At 44.1% G+C, this 26,390-nt stretch overlaps 1 pseudogene; it reads left to right on the top strand.

Moving 5' to 3' along the window:
- LOC118584685 overlaps window positions 1–25,615 on the top strand; it is a 58,308-nt pseudogene extending 32,693 nt beyond the window's left edge.
- The last annotated feature ends 775 nt before the right edge of the window (window positions 25,616–26,390 follow it).

Genomic DNA, 26,390 nt, shown 5'->3' with positions numbered 1-26,390 from the left:
CAGTTATGCCAGCACCATTTACTGAAGATGCTTTCTTTTTTCCATTGTACAGTTTTGGCTTCTTTGTCAAAAATTATATGTTCATAGGTGTGCGGGTTAATGTCAGGGTCTTCAATTCAATTCCATTGGTCCACATGTCGGTTTTTATGCCAGTACCAAGCTGTTTTTATTATGGTAGCTCTATAGTAGAGCTTGAGGTTGGGGATTGTGATGCCTCCAGAGGTTGATTTATTGTACAGGAATCTTTTGGCTTTCCTGGGTTTTTTGTTTCTCCATATGAAGTTGAGTATTATTCTTTCCAGATCTGTGAAGAATTGTGTTGGTAATTTGATGGGGATTGCATTGAATCTGTAGATTGCTTTTGTAAGATCACCATTTTTACTATGTTAATCCTGCCTATCCATGAGCATGGGAGATCTTTCCATTTTCTGACATCTTCTTCAATTTCTTTTTTCAGGGACTTAAAGTTCTTGTCGTATAGGTCCTTCACATGCTTAGTTAGAGTAACCCCAAGGTATTTTATATCATTTGTGGCTATTGTAAAGGGTGATGTATCTCTGATTTCTTTCTCAGCCTGTTTGTCTATTGTATATAGGAGGGCTACAGATTTTTTGAGTTTATCTTTTATCCTGCTATGTTGCTGAAGGTTTTTATTAGTTGTATCAGTTCCTTGGTTGGATTTTTGGGGTCACTCATGTATACTATCATGTCATCTGCAAATAGGGAAAGCTTGACTTCTTCCTTTCCAATTTGTATCCCCTTAATCTCCTTATGTTGTCTTATAGCTTTGGCTAGAACTTCAAGTACTGTATTGGATAAGTATGGGGAGAGGGGACAGCCTTGCTTTGTTCCTGATTTTAGTGGTATTGCTTTGAGTTTCTCTCCATTTAATTTGATGTTGGCTGTTGGCTTGCTGTAGTTTGCCTTTATTATGTTTAGGTACGTTCTCTGTATTCCTGATCACTCCAAGACCTTTATCATGAAGGGGTGTTGGATTTTGTCAAATGCCTTTTCTGCCCCTAGTGATTTGATCATGTGGTTTTTTTCTTTGATTTTGTTTATATGGTGTATTACATTGAAGGACTTTCGTATGTTGAACCACCCTTGCATCCCTGGGGTGAAGCCTACTTGATCATGGTGGTTAATTGTTTTGATGTGTTCTTGGAGTCTGTTTGCCAGTATTTTATTGAGTATTTTTGCATCAATTTTCATGAGGGAGATCGGTCTGTAGTTCTCTTTCTTTGTTGCATCTTTGTTTGGTTTAGGAATCAGGGTAATTGTAGCCTCATAGAAGGAGTTTGGTAATATACCTTCTGCTTCTATTGTGTGGAACAATTTAAAGAGTATTGGTATTAAGTCTTCTTTGAAGATCTGGTAGAATTCTGCAGTGAAACCATCTGGTTCTGGGCTTTTTTTGGTTGGGAGACTTTTAATGACTGATTCTATTTCCTTAGTGGTTATTGGACTATTCAAATGGTTTATCTGGTCTTGATTTAACTTAGGTATGTGGTACCTATCCAGAAAATTATCCATTTCTTTTAGATTTTCCAGTTTTGTGGAGCAAAGGGTTTTGAAGTATGACCTGATGATTCTCTGGATTTCCTCATTGCCTGTTGTTATGTCCCCTGTTTCATTTCTGATTTTGTTAATTTGGATGTTCTCTCTGTGTCTTTTGGTTAGTTTGGATAAGGGCTTGTCTATCTTGTTGATCTTCTCAAAGAACCAACTCTTTGTTTCATTAATCCTTTGTATTGTTCTCTTTATTTCTATTTTATTGATTTCAGCTCTCAATTTGATAATTTCCTGGCGTCTGTTCCTCCTAGGAGACTTTACTTCTTCCTGTTCAAGGGCTTTCAGGTGTGCTGTCAAGTCACTAATGTGAGATTTCTCCAACTTCTTTATGTGGGCAATTAGTGCTATGAATTTCCCTCTTAGCATTGCTTTCATAGTATCCCATAAATTGGGGTATGTGGTGTATTCATTTTCATTGATCTCTAAGAAGTCTTTAATTTCTTTCTTTATTTCTTCTTTAACCCATTGGTGATTCAGTTGAGCATTATTCAGTTTCTATGAGATTGTAGGATTTCTGTAGTTTTTTTTTTTTTGTTTGTTTTGTTTTGTTGAAATCTATCTCTAAACCATGGTGGTCCGACAGAACACAGGAGGTTATTCCAATTGTTTTGTATCTGTTGAGATTTGCTTTGTGGCCAAGTATGTGGTCGATTTTAGAGAAGGTTCCATGGGGTGCTGAGAAGAAGGTATATTCTTTTTTGTTTGAGTGGAATGTTCTGTAGATATCATTAAGTACATTTGAGCCATAACATCAATTAAGTCCAATATGTCTCTGTTAAGTTTCAATTTGACCAATCTGTCCAGAGGTTAAAGTGGGGTGTTGAAGTCTCCCACTATTAATGTGTGGGGTTTTATATGTGATTTAAGCTTTAGTAATGTTTCTTTTACATATGTGGATGCCCTTGTGTTTGGGGCATAAATGTTCAGAATTGAGACTTCATCTTGGTGGATCTTTCCTGTGATGAGTATGTAATGTTCTTCATCATCTCTTTTGATTGATTTTAGTTTGAAGTCTATTTTGCTGGATATTAGGATGGCTACACCAGCTTGCTTCTTAAGACCATTTGATTGGAAAGTCTTTTCCCAGCCTTTTATTCTTAGGAGGTGTCTGTCTTTGAATTTGAGGTGTGTTTCTTGTATGCAGCAGAAAGATGGGTCCTGTTTTTGTATCCATTCTGTTAGTCTGTGTCTTTTTATAGGTGAATTAAGTCCATTGATATTGAGGGATATTAATGACCAGTGATTGTTCATTCCTGTTATTATTTTTATTTTTTGGTGGTAGTGTGTGTGTGTGCTTCTCTTCTTTGGGGTTTACTGCTGTGGTGTTATCTATTGCCTGTGTTTTCATGGGTGTTTCTGCCTTCCTTAGGTTGGAATTTTCCTTCTAGTGCTTTCTGTAGGGCTGGGTTTGTGGATAAGTATTGTTTAAATCTGGTTTTGTCTTGGAAGGTCTTGTTCACTCCATCTATGATGATTGAAAGTTTTGCTGGGTTTATTAGTCTAGGCTGGCATCCATGGTCTCTAAGTGTCTGCATTATATCTGTCCAGGACCTTCTGGCTTTCAGAGTCTCCACTGAGAAATTAGGAGTTATTCTGATGGGTTTGCCTTTATAAATCACTTGGCCTTTTTCCTTTGCTGCCCTTAATATTCTTTCTTTATTCTGTACATTTAGTTGTTTAATTATTATGTGGCGAGGGGACTTTTTTGGGGGGTCTAGTCTGTTTGGTGTTCTATAGGCTTCTTGTATCTTCATAGGCCTTTCCTTCTTTAAGTTGGGAAAGTTTTCTTCTATGATCTTGTTAAATATATTTTCTGTGCCTTTGAGTTGGTATTCTTCTCCTTCCTGTATCCCTATTATTCATAGGTTTGGTCTTTTCATGGTGTCCCAAATTTCTTGGACATTTTGGGTCATGGCTTTGTTGGTTTTAGTGTTTTCTTTGACTGATGAATCTATTTCTTCTAATGTATCTTCAACACCAGAGTTCCTCTCTTCCATCTCTTGCATTCTGTTGGATATACTTGCATCTGAAGTTCCTGTTCGTTTACTCAGATTTTCTATTTCCAGCATTCCTTCTGCTAGTGTCTTCTTCATTTTTTTCTATTTTCCTCTTCAGGTCTTGGACTGTTTCCCTTGCTTTTTCATGATTTTCGTTCAGGACTATTTTCTTCTGCTTTAATTGTCCTTTCCTCTAGTTTTTTATAGCGTTCTTCCCATTTTTTGTTTGTCTGTTCCTCCACTTCATTTTTTATTTCTTCTATATAAGGCTCTAGCGTCTTCATGATGTTACTTATAAGGTTGTTTTCGTCTTCTTCCATTCCGTGATGTTCAGGTCTAGCTGTTGGAGAAGGGCTAGGTTCTGGTGATGCTGTATTGCTCTTTATTTTGTTGTATGTACTTCTGCCTTGATGTCTGCCCATCTCCTTGTGGGTTCGTTCTTGGTCTTATCAGTGTAATTGGTCCAGAGAGAGCTGACAGATTTAGGGAGCCTCTCTCTGGTCCAGATGGAAGCTCTGGGCCGGATGGGAACTCTGGTCCAGATGAGAGTGCTGGCCGGATAGGACCCTTGGTGGGATTTTTATGGTCACTTATGTATACTATTATATCATCTGAAAATAATGATGCTTTGACTTCTTCCTTTCCAATTTCTATCCCCTTGATTTCCCTTGTTTTATTGCTCTGGATAAAACTTCAAGTACTATATTATATAGATATGGAAGGAGTGGACAGCCTTGTCTTTTTCCTGATTTTAGTGGAATTGCTTTGAGTTTCTTTCTATTTAATTTGATGTTGCCTTTTTATGTTTAAGTATGTCCCTTGTATCCCCCAATCTCTCCTGCACTTTTATTATGAAGTGTTGGATTTCGTCAAAGGGTCTTTCTGCATCTAATGAGATAATCATGGGGTTTTGCTTATTTTTTCTTTCAGTTTGTTTATATATTGTAATAAATTTACTGATTTTTTTGGGCATTGAACCATCCTTGCATCTCTGTGATGAAGCCTACTTGATCATGGTAGATGATCTTTTTGATGTGTTCTTGGATTTGGTTTGCAAGTATTTTATTGAGAATTTTTGCATCTATGTTCGTAAGGGAAATTGGTAATCTTTTTCTTTGTTGGGTCTTTATGAGGTTTAGCTATCAGGGTAACTGTGGCCTCATAAAATGCATCAGGCAATGTTCCTTCTATTCCTATTTTGCGAATAATTTGAGGAGTATTAATGTTAACTCTTCTTTGAAAATCTGGTAGAATTCTGTACTAAAACCATCTGGCCCTTGGCTTTTTTTGGTTGGGTGACCTTTAATGATAGATTCTATTTTACTATGGGCTAGAGGTTTGTTTAAATTGTTTATCTGCCAGACTGCAACCCACAGCTCCAGGGAGGCTAGCTAGCAGGGAGGACTCTAGGAAGGATGCATGGATTGCCCAGTGAAGAAGAAATAGATGAGATCTACATGGACAAACAGGGAGGTGGGGGTAATGGAGGGCAAGGGATGAGGGATGAGAACATAGGGGAATGGGAGGTTAGAGCTGGAACAGGGACAAAGTGAGAAAGCAAAGAAAGAGATACCATGATAAATGAAGACATCATGGGAATAGGGAGAAACAGGGTTCTAGGGAAGTTCCCAGGAATCCACAAGGATGACCCCACCTTAGACTTCTGGCAATAGTCGAGAGAGTGCCTGAATTGGCCTATTCTGGTGATCAGATGGCTGAATACCCTAACTGTCATCATAGAGCCCTTATCCAATGACTGATGGAAGCAGATGCCGAGATCCATGGCTGGGCGCCAGGCCAAGCTCCAGGAGTCCAACTGATGAGAGAGAGGAGGGATTCTATGAGCAAGGGACATTGAGATCATGATGGGAAAATGTACAGAGACAGCCAGCCAAACTGGTGGAAATGCATGAACTGTGGACCCCCCATGGTACTGGACTTGGGGGGTCCCCTCTGGATAGGCAAGACAGTCATCTAGCTTGAACTGTTCAGGGGGTCCCCGGGCAGTGGGATCAGGACCTGTTCCTAGTGCATGAGCCTGCATTTTTGGAGCCTAGTGCCTATGGTGGGATACTGCACAGCCTTGGTGCAAGGTGGAGGGGCTTGGTCCTGCCTCAGCTGAGTGTGCCAGGCTCTGCTGACTCCCCATGGGAGACCTTGCCTTGGAGGAGGTGGGAATGGGTGAGGTTTGGGGGTAAGGCTGGAGGACAGGAGAAGGGAGGTGAGTGGCATCTGTGGTTGATACATAAAATGAATAGAAAATCTCTTAATAATAATTAAAAATAAATTGTTTATCTGATCTTGACTTAACTTTGATAAGTCGTATCTGCTGAGAAAATTATCCATTTATTTTAGGCTTTCCAGTTTGGTGGAGTACAGGTTCTGAAGTTATGTCCTGATGATTCTCTGGATTCCCTTGGTGTCTGTTGTTATACCCGCCTTTTCGTTTCTGATTTTGTTAATTTGGATGCTCTCTCTCTGCCTTTTGGTTAGTTTGGATAAAGGCTTGTCTCTCTTGTTGATTTTCTCAACTCTTTTTTCACTGATTTTTTTTATTGTTCTCTTTGTTTCTCTTTTATTGATTTCAGCCCTTGGTTTGATTATTTCTTGCCTTCTACTCCTCTTGGGTGCTTACTTCTTTTTGTTCTAGAGCTTTCAGGTGTGCAGTTATGTTGCTAGTGTGAGATCTCTCCAACTTTTAATGCAGGCACTTAGTGCTGTGAACTTTCCTCTTAGCACAGCTTTCATTGTGTTCCTTAAGTTTGAGTATGCCATGTATTCATTTTCATTGAATTCTAGAAAACCTTTAGTTTCTTGGTTTCTGTCTTGGCCCAGTTTTCATTCAGTAGAGGGTTGTTCAGTTTCCCTGAGTTGTATAATTTCTGTTATTGTTGATATCCGGCTTAAATCTGTGGTGGTCTAATAGGATACAGGGAATTATTTCAGTTTTCTTTTATCTGTTGAGACTTGCTTTGTGTCTGAGTATGTGGTCAGTTTTGGAGAAAGTTCCATGAGGTGCAGAGTAGAAGGTATATTGGTTTGTGTTTGGGTGAAATGTTCTGTAAATATGTAAGGTCATTTAGTTTATAACCTGTTAGCTGTCTGTTAGCTCCAGTAGTTCTCTGTTTAGTTTTTATCTGGATGACCTATCTATTGGTGAGATTGGGTTGTTTAAGACTCCCACTTTCAGTGTGTGAGGGTCAATATGTGATCTAACCTGCAATAGTGTATTTTTTACAAATGTGGGTGCTCTTTGGGGCATAGATGTCAAGAATTGAAATGTCATATTGGTGAATTTGCCATTTTATGAGTATGGACTTTATCTCTTGATTAATTTTGGTTTGAAATCTATTTTGTTAGAATTAAAATAGCTATACCAGTTTGCTTCTTAAGTCCATTTGCTTGAAATATCTTTTCCCAACCTTTTACCCTGAGGTAATGTCTATCCATGATGTTGAGGTATGTTGTATGCAGCAGATGTTTCACATCCATTCTATTAGTCTGTGTCTTTTTAATGGGGAATTGAGAGCTTTAATATTGAGAGATATCAATGAACAATGATTGTTGATTCCTGTTATTTTGTTGTTGTTGTTGTTGGTGGTGGTGGTGGTGGTGGTGGTGGTGGTGGTGCTAGTGTGTGTGTGTGTGTGTGTGTGTGTGTGTGTGTGTGTGTGTGTCTTTGCTCCCCCTCTTTTGATTTTGCTAGTATGAAATTTTTTATTCTCTGTATTTTCATGTGTGTAGTTAACCTTCTTAGGTTGGAGTTTTCCTGCTAGCACCTCGTTAAGGTTGATTTATAGATATATTGTTTAAATTTGAATGTGTCATGGAATAGCTTTTTCTCCATCTATGGCAATTGAAAGTTTACTGGGCATAGTAGTCTAGATTGGCATCTGTGGTCATCTGGACATCTGTCCAGGCCCTTCTGGCTTTTAGAGTCTTTGTTGAGAAGTTGAGTGTAAATTCTATTATTAGGTCTACATTTATGTGTTACTTGGTCTTTTTTCCTTGCAGCTTTTAGTAGTCTTCCTTTGTTCTGTATGTTTAATGTTTTGATTATTATGTGGTAAAGAGACATTCTTTTCTGGTCCTATCTGTTTGGTGTTCTGTATGCTTCTTGTATTTTCATAGGCATCTCCTTCCTTAGGTTAGGAAATTTTTATTCTATGATTTTGTTGAACACATTTTCTGGACCTTTGTGCTGGGTTTCTTCTCTTTCCTCTGTACCTATTATTCTTATGGTCTTTTCATAGTTTCCCAGATTTCCTGGATGTTTTGTATTAGGATTTTGTTATCTTTAACATTTTTCTTTCTCTGACACATCCATTTCTTCTATTGTATCATTGATGCCTGAGATTCTGTCTTCCATTTCTTCTGTTGGTGAAGCTTGCCTCTGTAGTTCCTGTTCACATTCCTAAACTTTTCATTTCCAGAATTCCCTCAGTTTGTGTTTTCTTTATTGTTTCTATGTCCATTTTCAGGTCTTGGACTTCATTCATTTCCTTCAAACGTTTGTTTGGGTTTTCTTGACTTTAAGGGGTTCATTCATCTCTCCAATTGTTTGTTTGGGTTTTCCTGAATTTCTTTAAGTGATTTATTCATTTCTTCTTTAAGGACATTTATTATCTTCATATAGTTGGTTTTAAGGTCTTTTTCTTGTGCTGCATCAATGTTTGACTATTCAGGGCCTGCTATGGTAGGACAGCTGGGCTTTAGTGGGGACATATTTCCATAGCTGTTGTTAATTGTGCTTTTACCCTGGCATCTCAGCCTCTGGGTTTAGGATGATTAAAGGTATGGGGGCTGATTTCTGCATTTGTCTTTGTTAGGTGGGTGTTTTGTTCCTTGGTCTGTTTCCTCTCTGGTGTTTCAGAGTGTGGTGGCTGTGTGTTGCCTATTTTCTGGCCTGTTCAGCTGGTGTGTTCACAGTGAACACTTGCTGGTGTTGGAGGCTGGTTAGCTGGAATGAGTTGGGGAAGAAAGGTTGGAAAAGAAGGTCTTTGTAATCCCCGGGGGTGGGGGTGTGATGGGGGTCACTGAGGAAAGGGAGCCCACAGCAGAAGTCCTGCTACAGAGCTAGGGATGAGCCTGGAAGGACTGATCTCAGGAGCAGTGGGAGAGGTATGGATCTGCCTTCAGCAGAGTTGTTGCTCTGGGAGGGGGTTGGGAGGGGGTGCCTAGGGAGTGGGCATCTGGGATAAAGCAACAAATGGGAGGAGGTAGGTTAGGAGTGGATGGTTTGTGGAATCCATGGGAAATACGGGCTGGGGTGAGGGAAGGCTGCAGCTGGTGTTCTGTTGCAGTACAAAGGATAAGATTAGGGGACTGGGTCTAGGGAAACAGAGAGAGGAGAAGGTCTATGGGCAGCCTACCTAGTTTCCTCTAGTTTCTGCCTTAATCTCTCCCTTTTCATCTCTAATTTATTAATTTGAGTTTCTCTCTCTTTCTTTGGCTAATTTAGCATAGGTTTGTCAATCTTATTAATCTTTTCAAATTACTAACTCTAGTTTCATTGATTCTTGGTAGATTTTTTTTTTTTCTCATTTCTAGTTCATTAATTTCCAGCCATGATTTTGGTCATCTCTTCTCACCTACTGTTTCCAGGTGGTTTGTTTTTGCTTCCCTGAGACCTTTAGGTGCATCATTAAGTTATTAAATTGAGAACTCTCTGATTCCTTATGTAGGCACTGAACACTGTACACTCTCCTCTTAGGACCACCTTCTTTGTGTCTCATAGATTTTGGTATGTTGATATTTTATTTCCATTAAATTATAGGAATTACAATTTTTCTTCTTGACCCAACTACCATTCAATAGCACACTGGTTAATCTCCATGAGTTTGTGTGTTTTCTGTGGTTCCTATTGTTGATATCTAGCTTTATTTCACTGTGAGCTGATAGAATGCAGTGTATTCAGTTCTCCTATACTTTTTTGAGACTTGCTTCATGTGCTAATATGCAGTCAATTCTGAAGGCAGTTATATGGGGTACATTCTTTAGTGTTTGAGTGGGATGCTCTGTAGAGTCTTTGGGTCCATTTGATTTGTGATGTCATTTACCTCCAGTGCTACTCTGTTTTGGCAAAACACTGATACAAATAAAATAGAAATAAATAAGTCTTAAGAAAACATCTCAAATCAGTGTTGTGGTTTGAATGTGAACTGTTTCCTATAAGCTAAATTGAGCAGCTCAGAACAACTCTTATCTGTTGTCTGAAAGTGTTTGTGGGTCAGGAGTATGGTCACTGTCCTGTGGGTCCTCTGAGGGACTCTCCAGTGTCAACCAGGGCAGCTTCTTATCAGAGGCTTGACTGGGAAATGGGTTCACTTTCCAGTGAGCCGCCTAGAAGTCAGCTCACATCTCTCCACTCTTTTAACGTGGGAAGCAGACTCTGTGCTGGATCTGCATTCAGGGCTGTTCACAGGAAGGCTGTCAGCTGTGAGGCAAAGAAGGGCAGACCCCACCGCAAAGTGAGCCTTCGGGGCCTCACTAAGTGTCTCTAAATTAGAAGAGCCAATTGTCAATGGTGAATAGGAAATGATGGGGCTTTGCTTTCTGTGCTGACACTGAGGGAAATCAGGAGTGGCCTGGACTGCAAGGTTTCCCAATTAGATTATGTTTTTACCCCATCCACTTAGTGAGCCACTGATGACCCAGAATCCCAAGGGTAAATGAAGCCCAGGGTGTCCATGTGAAGGATGAAAGTCCACTGGGCTGTTCAAATGTGAATGCATTAATATAGGTGGATAAATAATTCATAGGTGGTTTTTTTCTTAGATGTTATAAACAAAAATTGACAGAATACCTTGGGGAAATCAAACTTTAATAATCTCGCTTTTATGGTTTCCTTTGGAAAGAAAAATTATCAGAAAACATTGTGAAATGTCCCATTATTCTTGTCTTGTGGGGAACATCTTGTTTTGAGGATGTATTCTGAATTTTAAGAGAATATTAAACAGCTAAGAGTGGGGAGGCTCACCAACCCCAGCTCTAACTGAGAAATTGTGGGCCACTGGTGGCCTGTGGGGGAGGGAGAGTCAGTTCTCTTGAAGGGTGTGGTTGTCGGCAGGTTCACCATGCTCCCGTGGGTGGCTGTACACCCAGAAGATGTCAGCAATAAATTGGACTCAATGGGTTTTTTGTTTGTTTGTTTGTTTTTGGTTTTTGTTTTGTTTTGTTTTGTTTTTCAAGACAGGGTTTCTCCGTGTAGTTTTGGTGCTTGTCCTGGGTCTCGCTCTGTATTCCAGGCTGGCCTTGAACTCACAGAGATCCGCCTGGCTTTGCCTCCCAAGTGCTGGGATTAAAGGTGTGTGCCACCACCACCCAGCTCAAGTTTTGGTTTTTTCTCTAAAGTGGGTAAAAGAGAACATGAAGTTGGGGGTACAGGCATGGGAATTGGTGAGACAGGGTTGAATCTAGGAGGAGTTAGAGGGAGGAGAGGAAGCTGAATATGATCAAAATACATTTATGAAATGCCAATTAATTAATAAAATATTATATTAAGAATTAGAGGGCCTGGAGATTTATACTTATTTAAATTAGAGATGAATGAAGGCTAGATACAGGAATTTGCTATACTGCTTTTGCAATTTAATTTTTAAAAATTGTTTATTTTTTTAATGTGTATGAATGTTTTGTCTGTATGTATGTATGTGCACCACCTGTGTGTCTGGTGCCCACAGAGGCCAGGAGAGGACATCCGATCCTCTGGAACTGGAGTTATAGAAGGTTGTGAACTGCCATGTGGGTGCTGGAAAGTGAACTTGGGTCCTGTGCAAGAGCAGCAAGTGCTCTTAACCACTGGGCTATTTCTCTAGCACCATGCTTTCTAAGTTCGTGTTTATTTCAAAATAAAAAATTTTTAAATAAAGGTATTAGAGAGACAAACCCCAAAATATCTCATTTTGAAAGATAAAGAGTTAGCATACAATTCAGTAGTAGTCTTCTAAAGATCGTACAACTCACATGGTAACTCACTCCTGGCGCCCCCGTGATGTGTGAGAGAGACTGGCGATGTCCTTGAAGGAGATCGGCAGCTGTGTCTCAGAAAGCAGCCTTTCCATGTCATTCTATCCGGGGGGAAAACATAACACACTGAGTGGATCACAGTCAAGGAATCCAAGTCTTAGCCCCACGATGTACCACTGCCTTCGTTCTGAGCTGTGGGAGGGAGTAGGCCAGCAGGCTCACCTAGTTGTTAGTGCTGAGAACAGCCAGTGAGCAAGGGGCTCTAACACATCCAGCCAATGCCCAGGGGAGTGTCCTGGTGTCTCTGCCCGACGCAGGGACCTGTTCTGTGTATGTAAAACACATAGTAATTGGCATTCATCTCCTTGAAGCAAAGAGCACAGTCCAGAGTGTGCAGGGTTAAAGTTGACCGCACGAGAAGCGCTGGGCTAGGCCCAATACAGGTCCCTTGTTCTGACACCATGTCCACTGAAACAGAAGTGACGGTCAGGCAATATTCCTCAGGAAGTCTGAAGGCATCTTGGCAAGGAGCTCCGCCCTCTTGGAGCCTTCTCAATACCAGAATTGCAGCATCCATTTTCCACTCCCTACTCTGAGCCTCTTGCTCACCAGCAGTGCTGGGCACAGGAATATCTGAGTCCCAACTGAGTCCCCACAGCCTGGCCTTCTCCTCGCTTTCTTACTTGGACAGGCAGGTCAGTTCCTCTCCCATGCAGCATGTCCTGTCACCATCTGCAGGTGGTGTTTGTGGCTGCAAACACATAGTGGGGTTGCTGAACGATACAGCATTCAGGATACACGGGGACAGCAACCTTCTAACAGAAGATCAAGGTTTTGACACAGCAGGGCTTCTGATGATCATCTTTCTTATTTCTGTGTGTGCGCATGCATATGGAGGCCAGAGAGTAACCTGTGTGCTGTTCCTTAGGAGCATACACATTTCGTCTTTTTTCTTTTTTAGAGGCGGACTCCCGCACTACACCTTGCCAATTCAGCCACACTTGCTGGCCGGCATGCTGAAGAAGTCCGGCCGCATCCACCTGCTAAGAGAAGGAAGAATAAGGACAAATAAAGAGCTTGATGGAGATGTGAGATATGAACAGCATGTGCACAGTGGCCCACTGCTGCCCCTCAGGAGCAACAGTCATGGGGCAACTTGGTGCTCAGTGCCCGTGTTTGGGACAAAGCCCAGAGGAAACCTTTGAGTGTCATGGGGCTGCTGATGACAGACAGTCTGTTTGGGGACTCTGCTGGGTGAAGTGTCTGTACTGTTTTCCTGGGAACTCTCCAGATGCATATCAGCACCCATTACCCCCTGAGCCAGTGGTTCTCACCTTCCTAACACTGTGACCCTTTAAAGCAGTCCCTCCTTTTGTGGTGACCCTCCCCCCACCCCGTCATAAAATTATTTTGTTGCTACTTCATAACTGTAAATTTGCTACTGTTACGAATCATAATGTAAATATCTGATTGCAGGATATGTGACCCCAATGGGTCGTGACCTACAGGTTGAGAACCAGTGCTAAGCTCTAGGGACTTGGAGAAGGATCCACTTGATGGAAGCATCGCAATGTGGGAGTAACTGAAAGCATTGCTCTTTAGCTCTCTATTTGTGTTTTCGTGGTGTTGAAAGGTCACTCTCTTCCTTTGCAAAAACAAAAACAAGCAACAACAACAAAATACCTGAGCAAGTTAACACGGCTTGGTAGAGCCTGGGGAAGCTCCTATTCTCTGGACTGGGTCACCTGAGAAAGGACTCCATCCCTGTACCTTTTGTCGCAGGTCACTGGCTCTGTGAACATGAAGATGGCAAGCTTAGGATCATTCAGGTGGACCATCTCACATTTGTGTTCCCCGAGAGGCTTTCTTTGCCCTGAAAAAAAAAAAATGAACCATGGCCAGGTTCGGCCCTGATCAGTTTCTGAGCAAAGGTTCAGAATGGCTCTGCTGATGTCTGCTGCTGTGGGTAGCTACACAAATAACTTAGAAGATGCCGTAACTGAACACTGCAGGCTCCCAAACTGGGGAGTACAAAGTCAGAGCAAGCAGCTATGAGGCATAGAGAGAGGAAAGTCAATATCCACAGCAGGTAAGGAGAGCACAGGCATCATTTGGAAGACAATGTCTTCCTTGAACATAGAAACTGTGGGGATATTATTCAGGGAGCCTGTACTGTTTATGAGATGCATGGTTACATTCCCAAGCATGTTCAATGAAGGAGAATTCTCTATTCCTGAGCATGTTTTGTTTAAGGTTGTGGAGCTCGTGGGTAAATGAATTAAATGATGGACAGAAGCATCTATGGGTGCTTTCAGTGTGCACTATAATATTAAAACTGAAAACGACAGAAGGCCACTTTAAAGGTGCAGTCATACTTGCTCCTAGGAGGTGCCTGTCTTTCTTCATGGTTGACAGCACCACAGTGGACAGTGGAGCTGGTGTTGTCAGCTCTGGGGCACAATGTCACAGGGAGCTGTTGGAACTTGGGCAGTCGCTTCTACTTAGCTTCATACTCAAAAGCCAATGGTGAGCTCTGTCCATATCACTCACTGCAAACAGGAGCGAAGTGTAGTTATGACCTTTCAGGAAGCACTAATGAAAAGGGCTGCAACGTGTCCGTTTGGGTCCCTTCTGGCCTTCGTGTCTGGCTTCCTTACTCCTCTGCAGATCTTGCAGGATTCTGAGCACAGCCTGCAAAAAACGATTTGCAATGGCTTCTGTCCATACTTGTTTACATTCTGGGAGCAGAGGGCCTGGCATCAAGAGGTGGTTGGTCCCCCCCCAGGCCATGGCCACAAGGCTCGAGACAGAGCCCTGGTCCTCTGTGATGGTCCAACCACACTGAAGTGTGATGGTGCACGCTTATTCTCATCTCAACATTCTTTCTCTGCACGGAGCCTCTGTGTTTGCAAAGCATAGCGGTGTCCCAATGGCCCTGACTGTCCTGCATATTCTGGAGGCTTCCTGCCAGTTGCAGGACCTTGTGTGGATGTGCTGTCTATCCAGTTTCAAACTCTCTGTCCATTCAGTTTCAAATTCTGGCAGAGATGTCTGTGAACCAAATGGAGAATAGCCGTAACATAAACGCCAAGCTCTGGACTCCTCATCAATGAGGGTCACAGCTCATCCTCAAACTTGTTTAGAATGGGACTCATAAACACACATACACACACACACACACACACACACAGGTCCTCTGTCTCCTCCAGTCATTCCGTGAGTCCTGGGTCCCCTCTCTCTAAACTGCTGCATGCACTCTTGGTGACACTTGATCTCCCCCATCCCACTGCCCTCTGCTTCTTTGTGTTCTTCCCACACCAATCAGCCTTTCTTGTGACTTTCTACAATGCAGATGACAGACACAGATCCTTCAATAGACCTGTGTTAATAGGAAGAATCTTCGGAGCATAGTGTGGAGTCCTAGACCTGCTTCAGTAACCAAGACGCTGTCCTGTCCTACAGTGACCAAGACACTATCCCATCCTTAAAGCTAGCACCTGGTGGACAAGAACTAGAAAAAGTGAAGGTGCAGCTCAGTGCAGCTGAACATGAGACCCCAGTTCAGTCCCAAGCAGCTGTGCACACATGTGTTCACACACATGTGCATGGGTAGAGACAATCAAAGAGGCATGTGTAGTGAAATCTGTGGTCCTTGAAGGCAAGAGCGGGGGGGTCCCAGGAGCCTGTTTGGAGAAAGGAGCTGTGCAGAGTCTGGAGTTCTTGATGACGTGACTTGTCCCCTCAGCCTGGAGCAGGGCTGGACTCAGCACAGAAGACAAGGATCAAGCTGTGGGGACCGTGTTCATGCTTCACAGTGTCTTCACAGCTGAGAAAAGTGGGGGGTGCAGTGAGGAAACCCCAGCACAGGAAGTGTCTGTATAAGCAGAGCATTCTGTAAGTACCTGGATGGTGATTTTGGAGACAGCATTATGTGCAGGAAAGGCTTATCTATAAACAGAGTAAGTAAATAGTCTAGTAACTACATGCCCACCGAAGCTGTCCTGAAGCTGGCCCCTTTCCACCTCATGCCCAGGTCATCCCCAAGTGGCTCAGCTTTGCCCTGTGGGGCTTGCACTTGGGGATACTTGTACCTGTATAAGACATGTTCTGAGAACCCTGGTGGGTGGCTGACACTGCAGATGGTTCTGAACTCTCTCCAGGCTGAACACACACCTGGGAGGAAGTTCCAGGAAATACTACACAGTGAATGTGGGACTGGGGAGCGAATGCAGCGGTGTGTGACCAGGGAATGCCTGGTGGAATGAAGTGTGCACTTCAGCCCCAGTACTGTGGCTGATTGGGAAAGTCACACCCAAAGAACACATCCCATAGAGTCACTATGTAGTGCAGAGTAGTAATAGTCTTGTTTCCAGTTGACTCTGGAGAGAATCTGGTCTCCTCTAAGATGCACCATAATGTGGGTGCCTTCAGAAGCAGTTTATGTAACTTATTTGTTGCAGAGTTGGGCTCACACCCAGGGCCTTGGCATGCAAGGCAAGCAGCCTACTACCAAGCTACATGCCCAGCCCTAAGAGCAGACTTCGGATGTGTTCATTCATTTCTTGTCTGAAATTGTTCTTTGCTAACAGGGAAACCCTTCTGTTGAGTTTTAATAATCAAATTAATGTCTTTCATCACTCTTTGGCCTCATTTCCAAAGAGTTCTGTGGGCTAGTGGAGGTGAGAATGATGAGCTGGGATGGGTATGTACAGAGTGAGGAGCTGGGCTGGGCGGTATGCATAGACCAAGCTGCTGACAGTCTGTAGGAGGATCTACTGGGCATCTCTGGTAGAGGCTACCCACATCAAAGCTCTCTGTGGAGCTCCATCCTGCCCTGAGTCTCCACTCCACGTTCTGCAGAGACTTGCTCAAATGGCAGCGTGTCCACCACAGACACCATTAAAAACTCACAATCAGAAGACAAACAGAGAGCGTGTCCATGTTGGCTCTGGGAAACAGCCAGGTGTATTGCATTCCAGAAACTATCAGAGTGGTGGAGGCCTCATTTAGAAGAAAGCCATCTGACTGATGGGGCAGGCTGGCCAGCAAGAAGACTCATCTATTTGTTCTGAGAGCCACTTTAGAGAAGCCCACCAAGACAACAGAGTATGTCCTGAAGCATTGCCTCACATGCAGCTTCAAGCTCAGCAGGGGAGCCTTGACTGTAGTAAGTTCCTGTTGAGATTGCTCCTAGTGATTTGGCCCATCAGAGACATGTCTTTGCCAGTGAAACCCACATCTGTCTCCTGATGGACCACAGAGGCCAGCAGTTCTTCAGCCTTCCGGCATCCCAGGCACTGGCTAAGGTGCTTTGCAGGTACAAACTCTTGACACCCACTGTATGAGGTACAGGGTTGCCCATTGGTCCTACTTCACAGATGGGACACAGGAAAGTACAATGCATCCTTGTACCCACAAGGTGAGAAATGGGTGGAAATGGACACTGCTCTGAGGACACGCAGTCCTTAGGCTTCTGGAACTTTCCTGGTTGCAGTGCAGAATCGACCCTTGAAGGAAGCTCTTCTTAGCAGCTTAACAGGAAGAGCTGGGCCTTCAGTGTGAAGGCTGCAGGGGGCAGTTAGCCCAACAAACACCCAGGGAGCCCTGACTGCTGCTGACCGGACCAGCCATGTGCTCTTTTGCTTACTGGTCTTCACCAATAAAACACATTAAATTAATATGACTCGCCATGGATTATTCTAAGGAATAATTATAGAAAGGCATGTCAGATGGGGTGAACTCAAACAGCCGCTGCCTGGTTCTGAGCATCTCAAAAATGTCCCTGTCCTCACGTCTATTTAATATCATCTATGAAATGGTACTTGAACCCCAAATCCTTTAGCATTTGTGGATTTTAAAACTTGAAGACCTCACTTTCACACTGCCACGATAATTGTGTCAACACCCTGCACTATGACACCGTGCGAGACAATAGGAAAGTTCTGGCTTCCTCAGCTTGAACTTTGCTCTAAAGAACCCACATGTTTTGATTTAGGTTTTTTTTGTTTTGTTTTGTTTTGGCAGGCCATCCAGGGCCTACTTAGTACAAGGTGACAATGAGGTCAGAGTGGAGACACCTCACAACACCTCCTCCTGCTAGGCACTGGCACTCCTGTTTCCACAGCTGCCCTTGGGCAGTCATCCAAATTGGCAGCAAGAGACCTTAACCCGGCCAAGGAAGAGAGCCCGGTGTGTGAGCACGCCCCACCTCAACAAGGCCTGGCAGTCACTGCCGGTCTGCAGCAACTTTCTGAAGACTCATGGCCTCCTGACCCAGCCTATGCCGTAAACATTTCAGTGCTGAGGCCAGAGGCAGGACCACTCTTTCCTGCCTCCAGCCAAATTCCGGGGTAGTTGCCATCCTCATGTTCCTTTCCTTTTTACAGGAGTATTTTATTTTATTAATTTTATTTTGAGTGTGCCTGTAGGAGAGTGTGTGGCATGTAAATGTGAACACTGGTGCTGCAGAAGTTGGGCATCGCCTCCTTGAGCCTGTGTGTTCTTCGGGACCACCCATAAAGGCAGAGGTTCAGAGCCCCTGAGATTTGAATAGTGTCACACTGTGGATTTTGTGTTGAGAGAATCAGTACGTGGCCTTTGTTCTTGATGGACTGTGTGCAAGGTTATTAAGATGAACGAATTAGGCCGAGCGAGGTGAATGCGGGTGAGCACAAGTCTCAGCATGTGTGGAGATCAGAGGACAACTTTCAGGAGTATTTGAGGCAGGGTCTCTCCTGTTTCTCTGTTGCTTTCTACACCAAGCTAGCTGGCCTGTGAGCTTCTAGACAACTCTCCATTCTCTGCCTTCCATCTTGCCATGAGAATGCTGGGATTACAGATGTGTGCCACTGCATCTGGCTTTTTACATGGATGCTGAGATTCAAACTCAAGTCGTGATGCCTACACAGTAAGCACCTTTGCCCAACAAGCCATCTTCCTGGAGCCCTCACGTTTCTTGAGTATGTGCTTTCAAATAGTGACCATGTGGCATTTGACAATATCCCAGATGTTGTCCATTTCTGCTGAGACAGGTTTTGTGGCACCCATGAGGGACAGGCAAAAGTAAGGAAGCCAGATCAGCAAGGCGGGCTTCTAAACACTGAAGATTCATGATGAAGGAGTGGGAACAGATGCTGGGTTCTGACCACAAGGTCATCAAAGGGTAACATTTAAAGACAACAGTTGGAAGTATCCAGAGTTTAGGATTGGGCACGAGGCAGTGAGCCAGGTATCCTGGTAGGCTTGGGTTCTTGGAGTCATAGATAGGAAGATTGGCAAGAGCTAAGATAAGGATCCTACACTGGTAAATCATGGTGAAATGATGGATTCTTCGTTACAGAGACAAGGTTAAAGTTTAATCCCTAGAATACACCCAAGCTCACAAGAGACTAACAGCAAGCTCAATATTCAAACAGTTCACCCATCATCCATCCATATGTCCATCCATCATTTGTCTACATATACTTGGATCAATCCATCCACCAATTTATCCATACACTCATTGGTCTATCTACCCACCCATTATCATCCATACATACATCTGTCCATACATCCATTATTCACCCTTCCATCATCCATCTACTCATTATGAGTCCATCCATTCAGTCATTCATTTAACTGCCAACTTGCTCATCTACACACCAGTCTACCTACCACCCTCATTAGTCTACCCATATAGACATTCATATGTGCACCCATTCATCCACTTATCACCCACCCATCATCTACTCTTCTATCCATTCCATTATTTTTAAATCATTCAATATAATACTAAATGTTAAATATTTTTAAATAAAATATAATAGCCCCCCTTTCTTTAAGCTTGAAAGGAGGATAATACTGAGTTGAGCCAGAGACATGTTTTCCTGTTCTGCTGGTGACCTCACTTGATGCCTGCCCACAGAAGCAGTCATGCCCTGTTTACTTTGATAGTAACTTAGAGAAAGTCTGGAAATGTAGGAGCCAGGCAAGTCATCAAAACAATGATTACGTCTCTTAGAGGAGAGATCTCTTTTCCCTCCAGTGAAGGATCCATCTGATGAGTGGAAATGGGTAGTGGCCATATGAGGAAGGTATTGTTTATCTGTTTCTTAAAAATGCAAATTCAACTGCTTCAAACAACAGACTTTTTGTTTTTGTTTTTGCCTGTATGAATGTCTATGCACCATTTGTGTGCCTTGTGCCTATGGAAGCCAAAAATGTGTCAAATCTTTTCAGAATGGAGTTGCAGATGATTGGGAGCTACCATGTGGATGTTGGGAATCAAACCCAGGTCCTCTCGAAGCAATAAGTGCTCTTAACTGATAAACCATTTCTCAGGCCCCAGTAGACATTTCTTCTTCTCACAGGCTCAGGAAAGTGACTCTTACTCTATCAGCTCCACAGCGCCAAGTTTCCTATGAATCCAGCTCAAAGTGCTGGATATTGCCTGACTCACCAAGAACCCTGCTGAGAGCTATGTTCTCCATAGAGACAGAGACAAGAAGTCCCAGTCTTAAATGCCATCTCATCCAGCAGAGGAACCTGAGGATCTACAAGGGAGAATCCCTCCCAGGGAGGATGGAGGTAGCCTCTGTCTGCAGGTGCATTGGTAGCAGGGGAGGAGAGAAGAGGATTTCTCAGAGGAGCAAGATGTCAAGGAATCATTTGCATAAAATAATATTGTATTCAAGGTCAGACTATTTAACCTGTGTGCTGGATAGTTTTGCATCAGTTTGACACCAGCTAAAGTCATTTTGGGTGAAGGGAGCATGCCCCCACCAGACTGGCCTTGGGCAATCCTGTAGTACATTTTCTTGAGGATTGATGTAAGAGGGCCCAGCACATGGTGGACAGCACCAGCCCTGGGCTGGTGGTCCTGGGTGTTCTAAGAAAGCCACAAGGGGTAAGCCAGTGAGGAGTGTTCTGTATCCATTCCTCTGTATTAATTCCTGCCTCCAGATTCCTGCCTTGAGCTTCTGCCCTGACATCCCTAGATGATGGACACCAGGCTGTAAGAGGAAAGAATCCCTTTCCTCCTCAAGTTGTTTCTCATAGTGTTCCATCACAGCATAGAAGACACTTTATAAAGAAAGAACAGATCTCTGCCACCCTGCTATGGTGTTCATCTTCTCTGTCAGCTTGTGTTGGGTGGCATGCTCCTCCCAGTCCAATCTTAACTCTACATCAGTGGTTCTCAACCTTCCTAATGCTGTGACCCTCTAATACAGTTCCTCATGTTGTGGTGACCCCCAACCATACAATTATTTTGTTGCTATTTCAGAACTGCAATGTCCTACTATTATACATCTTGATGTAAATATTTGCTTTTTCTGGTGGTCTTGGGCAACCCCTGTGAAAGGGTCTTTCCACCCCCAGAGAGATTGTCGCAGACAGTTGAGGACTGCTTCTCTAAGTTGAAACATTTCCCCTGGGAGGGAGAGGAGGCTCCAGAGCCTCCTGAGGGAAATAAAACGTTACTGTGTGGGAGAACAGAAACATACAGATTCTTGAGGTCCTCTACCCAGCCGTATAAAAAGAAGTAAACACTTGCAGGGGATGGAGACTCTGACTAGGCAAATGGAAAGAGATGTTTGTTCTGACTGTGGATATGTCTACAAGCTGCTTAGAGAGCTCCTGGCTGCAGTGTGAGAGTCCGTACCATGTTGGCATGGGCTTTCTGGTGCTGCATGAGCTCTTGAGTTATTCCTGTCCCTGGAATAACCACTCGGCCATACTCTTGTTAATAACCCCCCATCCCCCAAAAAATTGGACATTGGTGCAAACATTTCTTTGGCCTGCCGGAGCCTCCCTTTCTAGGGTAAGTGGCATGGATGTGTTCCATCTCCCCAGGAGAAGTTTGTCACCTAACTACTTCACAGGATTTAGATCCACACTGGGAAGAAAGCCTCTGGGCATGTCTACAAGAACTTTCTAGATTGGATCATTCACGGTGCAAAGACTTGGTATGGTTCTAGGTCCCATTGGTGCCTTCTGTTTGGTGAACTCTATTTATAAAAGGGGATTTGCATGATGCCATTTGAATCAGTCCTGGCTGTCAAGTGGACTTTGTCTCCTAATAGGAAGTGGCTTCCACCAACTGAGCATCACCAGAAACTGATGAGACTTCCAGGCATGAGGAACCCACCAGTGGATCCTGGAGACCACCATTCACTACCTGATGGTGATTCTAGGCCAGAGAGTCTCTGGTGAGTCCTAGATGGCAGACAGGTGTTGAAACTTGCCCTTAAGACTTGGCACCCTTTTGCATTGAGTCAGGAGGATGATGGGTATGGATTTTCCAGCCTTGTTGCCAAGGAGGGTGTTTGTATCTGCCCCTAATCCTGCTGCTGACGTAGTCAGCTCAGCTGTGCCCTGGCCTGCATAGGCCCCGATGGTCCTTGTGCTAGGGGAAGTTGTCACAGGTTGATCTCTCTCTCTTTCTCTCTCCCTCCTTCCCTGCCCCGTCTCTATGTGATCTATGTCTGTGTATGTGTTTGTGAATGTGCATGTGTGTATTCAGGTATGCGTGTGTGTGTGTGTGTGTGTGTGTGTGTGTGTGTGTGTGTGTGTGTAGCCCACAGATCACTATAAGTGTCTTCCTTAATAATTTTCACCTTGTATTTTGAGACAGGGCATCTGGCTGAGCCTGGATTTCAGTGATTCAGCTAGATTGGCAGGCCAGCAGGCCCCAGGGACCCTCCTATCCTCCCTCCCGAGTGCTGGGGTCACAGAAACACACGGGTGCATCTGCTCCTGGGGATCCTTAGTTCCCATCGTAACTTAGCAGATACTCGGCTAAGTTGTCTTCCTAACCCCACAATGGTGTGTTTGGTCCCGTTCTCCCTAAAGTTCAGTAGACATCCCTCAGGTGTGTCCTTTCTGCTATGATGGAAAGCTCTTCCTTTTCACCCCACACCAAGCCACTCTGTTGGTGGCAGAGCTCTCTCTAGGTCTCATTGATAAATGCCCGGCACAAGAAATATTTGTGATCACCATGATTGGTTTTTCCTTTCTCTCTCCTTTTTAATTTTTAAAAAACTAAAATATAGGGGCTGGAGAGATGACTCAGAGATTAAGAGCACTGGCTGTTCTTCCAGATGACCCATGTTTGATTCCCTGTACTCACATGGCAGCTCACAACCTTTTGTAACCCAGTTCTAGGGGATCCAACACTCTCTTCTGGCCTCTGTGACACTAGACAGAAGTAGTATACAGACATGCACGCAAGCAAAACACCCATATACATAAAATAAAAACAAGAACCCAAAATTAATTAAAATATAATCACATCACTTTCCCCTCCCCCAATCCTTCCTCTCAAAATCATCTCCTTTCCTTTGTTATTGTTACACACATATTTATATAGATGTCTAAAAGCATAAAGACAACTTGCTCAGTCCCTTTAGTTTTGCTGGCTTTCTAACCATTGTGCCCAGCTCCTTGAGAAACTCAGCTCCAGCAGCCTGACATCTGCCACGTGTTCAGGGTAACCCTGGCTGGGAAGCCGGGGTTCTGTTCCTGTCCCAGGGGCCTGTGCGGCGTCATGTGAGTCCAACAAGAGCGTCTCAAGCTTTCCCTGATTTTCTCATGGTCTCTCCAGCTTTTCCTCTTGGTGCTGATGAGTGTACCTGTAAAAACCCCTATGAGCCTTGATTGGTTGATTTTGTGGCTGTGTTCTTGTGGTGTCCTTGACCTCTCTGGCTCCTATAATCCTTCCTCCCCCTCTTCCACAGGATTCCCCAAGCTCTTCCTAATGTTGGCTCTGCATCTGTTCTCATAAGTTGCCGGATGAGGCCTCTCTGATGACTATTTGGCTAGGCACCAATCTGCAAGTACAGCAGAGTATCATTAAGAATCATTTCACTGACTTTTTTTCCCCAAGGTTTCTGGGATATCCAGCCTTTGGCTCCTGGCCATCAAGGCAGTGACAGACATGGGCTCCCTGTCATGGCATGGGCCTGAAGTTGGACAAGGTATTGGTTGGCCACTCCCACAAGTTCTGTGCCGCCATTACCCCAGCAGATTCCTGTCTGGTTCCTTTGACAACAGACTTATTAGCACTCAGTGTGTGTCAGGTTGTGTGAATACTTCACTTGTGATGGCCAGCATGGGCACAATCACAGTACGCACTCATTTTTTAACATGTTTATTTTGGTAAATCATCCTGGGTGCTGTGAAAGCTGTGAGAATCAAGTTGAAGTCATTTGTGCACCAACAGCAAAGTAAACAGAGCCAGGGGTGAGGAGGACGGCTCTTACCCATGACACTTGAGCCATCACAGAAGACTTCCCCAGAACCTCTACGGCCAGGGCCACCCCTTCACACAAGAAGCTTCCAGGGCGGGAGAAACGGCTCAGTGGCTAAGAGTGGACCTGCTCTTGCTGAGAACCCAAGTCTGGTTCCCAGAACTCACTTCAGGAGGATCACAAGTACCTGAAACTCCAGCTCCAGGAGACAGAGGACCTCTTCTGGCCTCTGTGGGCACCTGTACACACGTGGCAGACACTTACACACTATACACAAATTTAAAACGTTTTTGATCTTGAAAGTACCTATGTATCCTTATTTTTATCTTTAAAACCTTCCCCTTGCCTCAGCCTCCTTGAAGACAGCGTTTACCACAGTGTGAATATTCCCATGGCAACATTCTGCTCCTCCCGTTACCCTGCTAGTCCTGGATAATGCTTTTAGTCTTTGTTGAATTTGTCTCTATTCATTTTTTAAACTTAGGTTGACAGTGCAACAGCCTGAGACCCATCCATCCTCCCTCCTCCCCTTCCTTTGTCTGTAGACTCCCAGCCTTCTGCTGAACACATGTCAGCCATGAATGGAGAGACTTCTTAGCCTCGGGTGGGTGTGTGGCAGCAGTGTTGGGGGGCTCTGGAGGGTGAGAGGAGAGCTGATACCCTATTCCCCTCCTTGCTGCTGAAGTGGTTGTGGGCGTGGGAGCCAGAGCTGAACAGCCACCTGGACCAGGAGATACAGGAACCCTTGAGTGAGATGTGGAAGTTCAAATCTGGTGATGCTGTGGTAAGTAGTTTAGAGGAGGGAGGAGTTTCTAAGCTATGGTGGGAAGAAGGTGGGGAGTCTCTGGCTGGGCGGACCGGATTGTGTCTGTATATAACAGGAACCTAGACTGCCCTCTCCATTTCCCCTTTAGGCATGCCCCCTTGTGTCAGGGATGAGGCAAAAATGATGTTTCTAGAAACCAAGTGAGGCGGATGCTGGAGGTGGAGAGGCAGCTGAGCTGTTAAGACTGTGTACTGCTCTTGTAGAGGACCAGAGTTCAGTCCCCAGCACAAATATTGGGAGGCTTGTGACTGCCTCTAACTCCAGCTCTGGGAGATCTGACACCCTCCTTTGATCTCCATGGGCCACGAAAAAGGTTATTCCATACTGATATACTTAGATTCTCTGAGTAATTGTTTTTAATATGTGTGTGTTCATATGTACAGGGATGTACACCTGTATGTAGGGGCATGTGAAGGCCAGAGGACAACCAACCTCAAGCGTCATTTCCCAGGAGTGCCATCTACCCTATTTTGAGACATCTTTCATTGGCCTGGAGCTCCTCTAGTAGGCTAGACTGACTGGCAGGAACCCCTCCTCCTCACCCCCCATTTCCACCCCAGCCCTGGGATTGCAAGTGTGTGCCATCACACCTAGCATTTCATGAGGACTCTAGGGGCTCAAATGCAAATCCTCTTGCTTGCAAATCAAACATTTCACTGACTGAGCCATCTCTCCAGCCTTTGTGAGTAATTTTTAAAGGAGAGTTACATCGAACATCAATGACGAACATTTCAAGGCTAGGAGGGGCTTCCCACAAAGCACAACTCCGGCCACCTTGATTATAAACAGGAGGGACTACTTCCCTTCTAGATTCATCATTCTAAAAAAACCCAATCATTGTTGCCACCAGCCTCGAGTTGAGCATGTCTTCACAGGAGAATCAATTCTCTGAAAGCGAGGGCTCTCCTGTCAACATCCAATCCCGTTTTCACAGCGGCAATGCCATCTTCACAGCGGCAGCCTCCGCAGAAGTAATTCTCAGCATCTGTGCTGCTGTTGCTTCCCGTAAACTCTTCCAGAATTGAACCGACTTTGCTCTTAATCCCTCCTGGAATAAAACAGCCAGATAGAGTTCCATATGTCTCTGGCAGCCCTGCCCAGGGTAATCACCTGGCTTCCCTGGCCACTCATCTGCCTTTTCCTTGGCTTTCTTGGGCAAAGTGTGACGATGTGAGAATGGCCACTGAACATTGGTTGCCTAAAGGCAAGTATTACATTACTTTTAATCTGTCAATTTTTATAGGATAAATACTCATGGCACAGCATAGTCATATCAAAAACTGGACATCACACACTTTGAGTGGAGAAGAGATACATGGTACCTGCAGCAATCCCACTACAGAAACAGGATGGACGGGAATAGTCAGACACAACAGTAAACACTAGTACTTTCATTAAGAACTGATGTGTTCTGAGTAACTATTACCATTACTGATAAAACATTGATTGTAGTTTTGTGATTCTTTGGTTTTGCTACAAGGTGTTGCTAGGTAGCCTAGGCTGATCCTGACTTGCCATCCTCCTGCCTCAGGCTCTCCAGTGCTGTGACTACAGACCTACTTGGAGCTGGGCTGGAAGTTTGTTTTCAGTGATGACCTTGTTTGCTGACAGATGACTGCAGGGGGCTTGGTCATTCAAGTGAGCTCCATGTGTTTATTTGAAGGCTCCTTTGGTTCCTTATTACAGTGGGGATGTCTTCCCTTCGTCATTAGTTGGGGGATCGCCATCATGTTCTCCTGTTTCTTCATCCTCCTCTCCCTAAAAAACACACTCGTAAAATACAGTTCAGCATTTTAAAAT

This window comes from Onychomys torridus, chromosome 5 (assembly GCF_903995425.1).
Source record: "Onychomys torridus chromosome 5, mOncTor1.1, whole genome shotgun sequence".
Classification (NCBI taxonomy): domain Eukaryota; kingdom Metazoa; phylum Chordata; class Mammalia; order Rodentia; family Cricetidae; genus Onychomys; species Onychomys torridus.
This window is presented reverse-complemented; position numbering and strand designations above follow the sequence as displayed.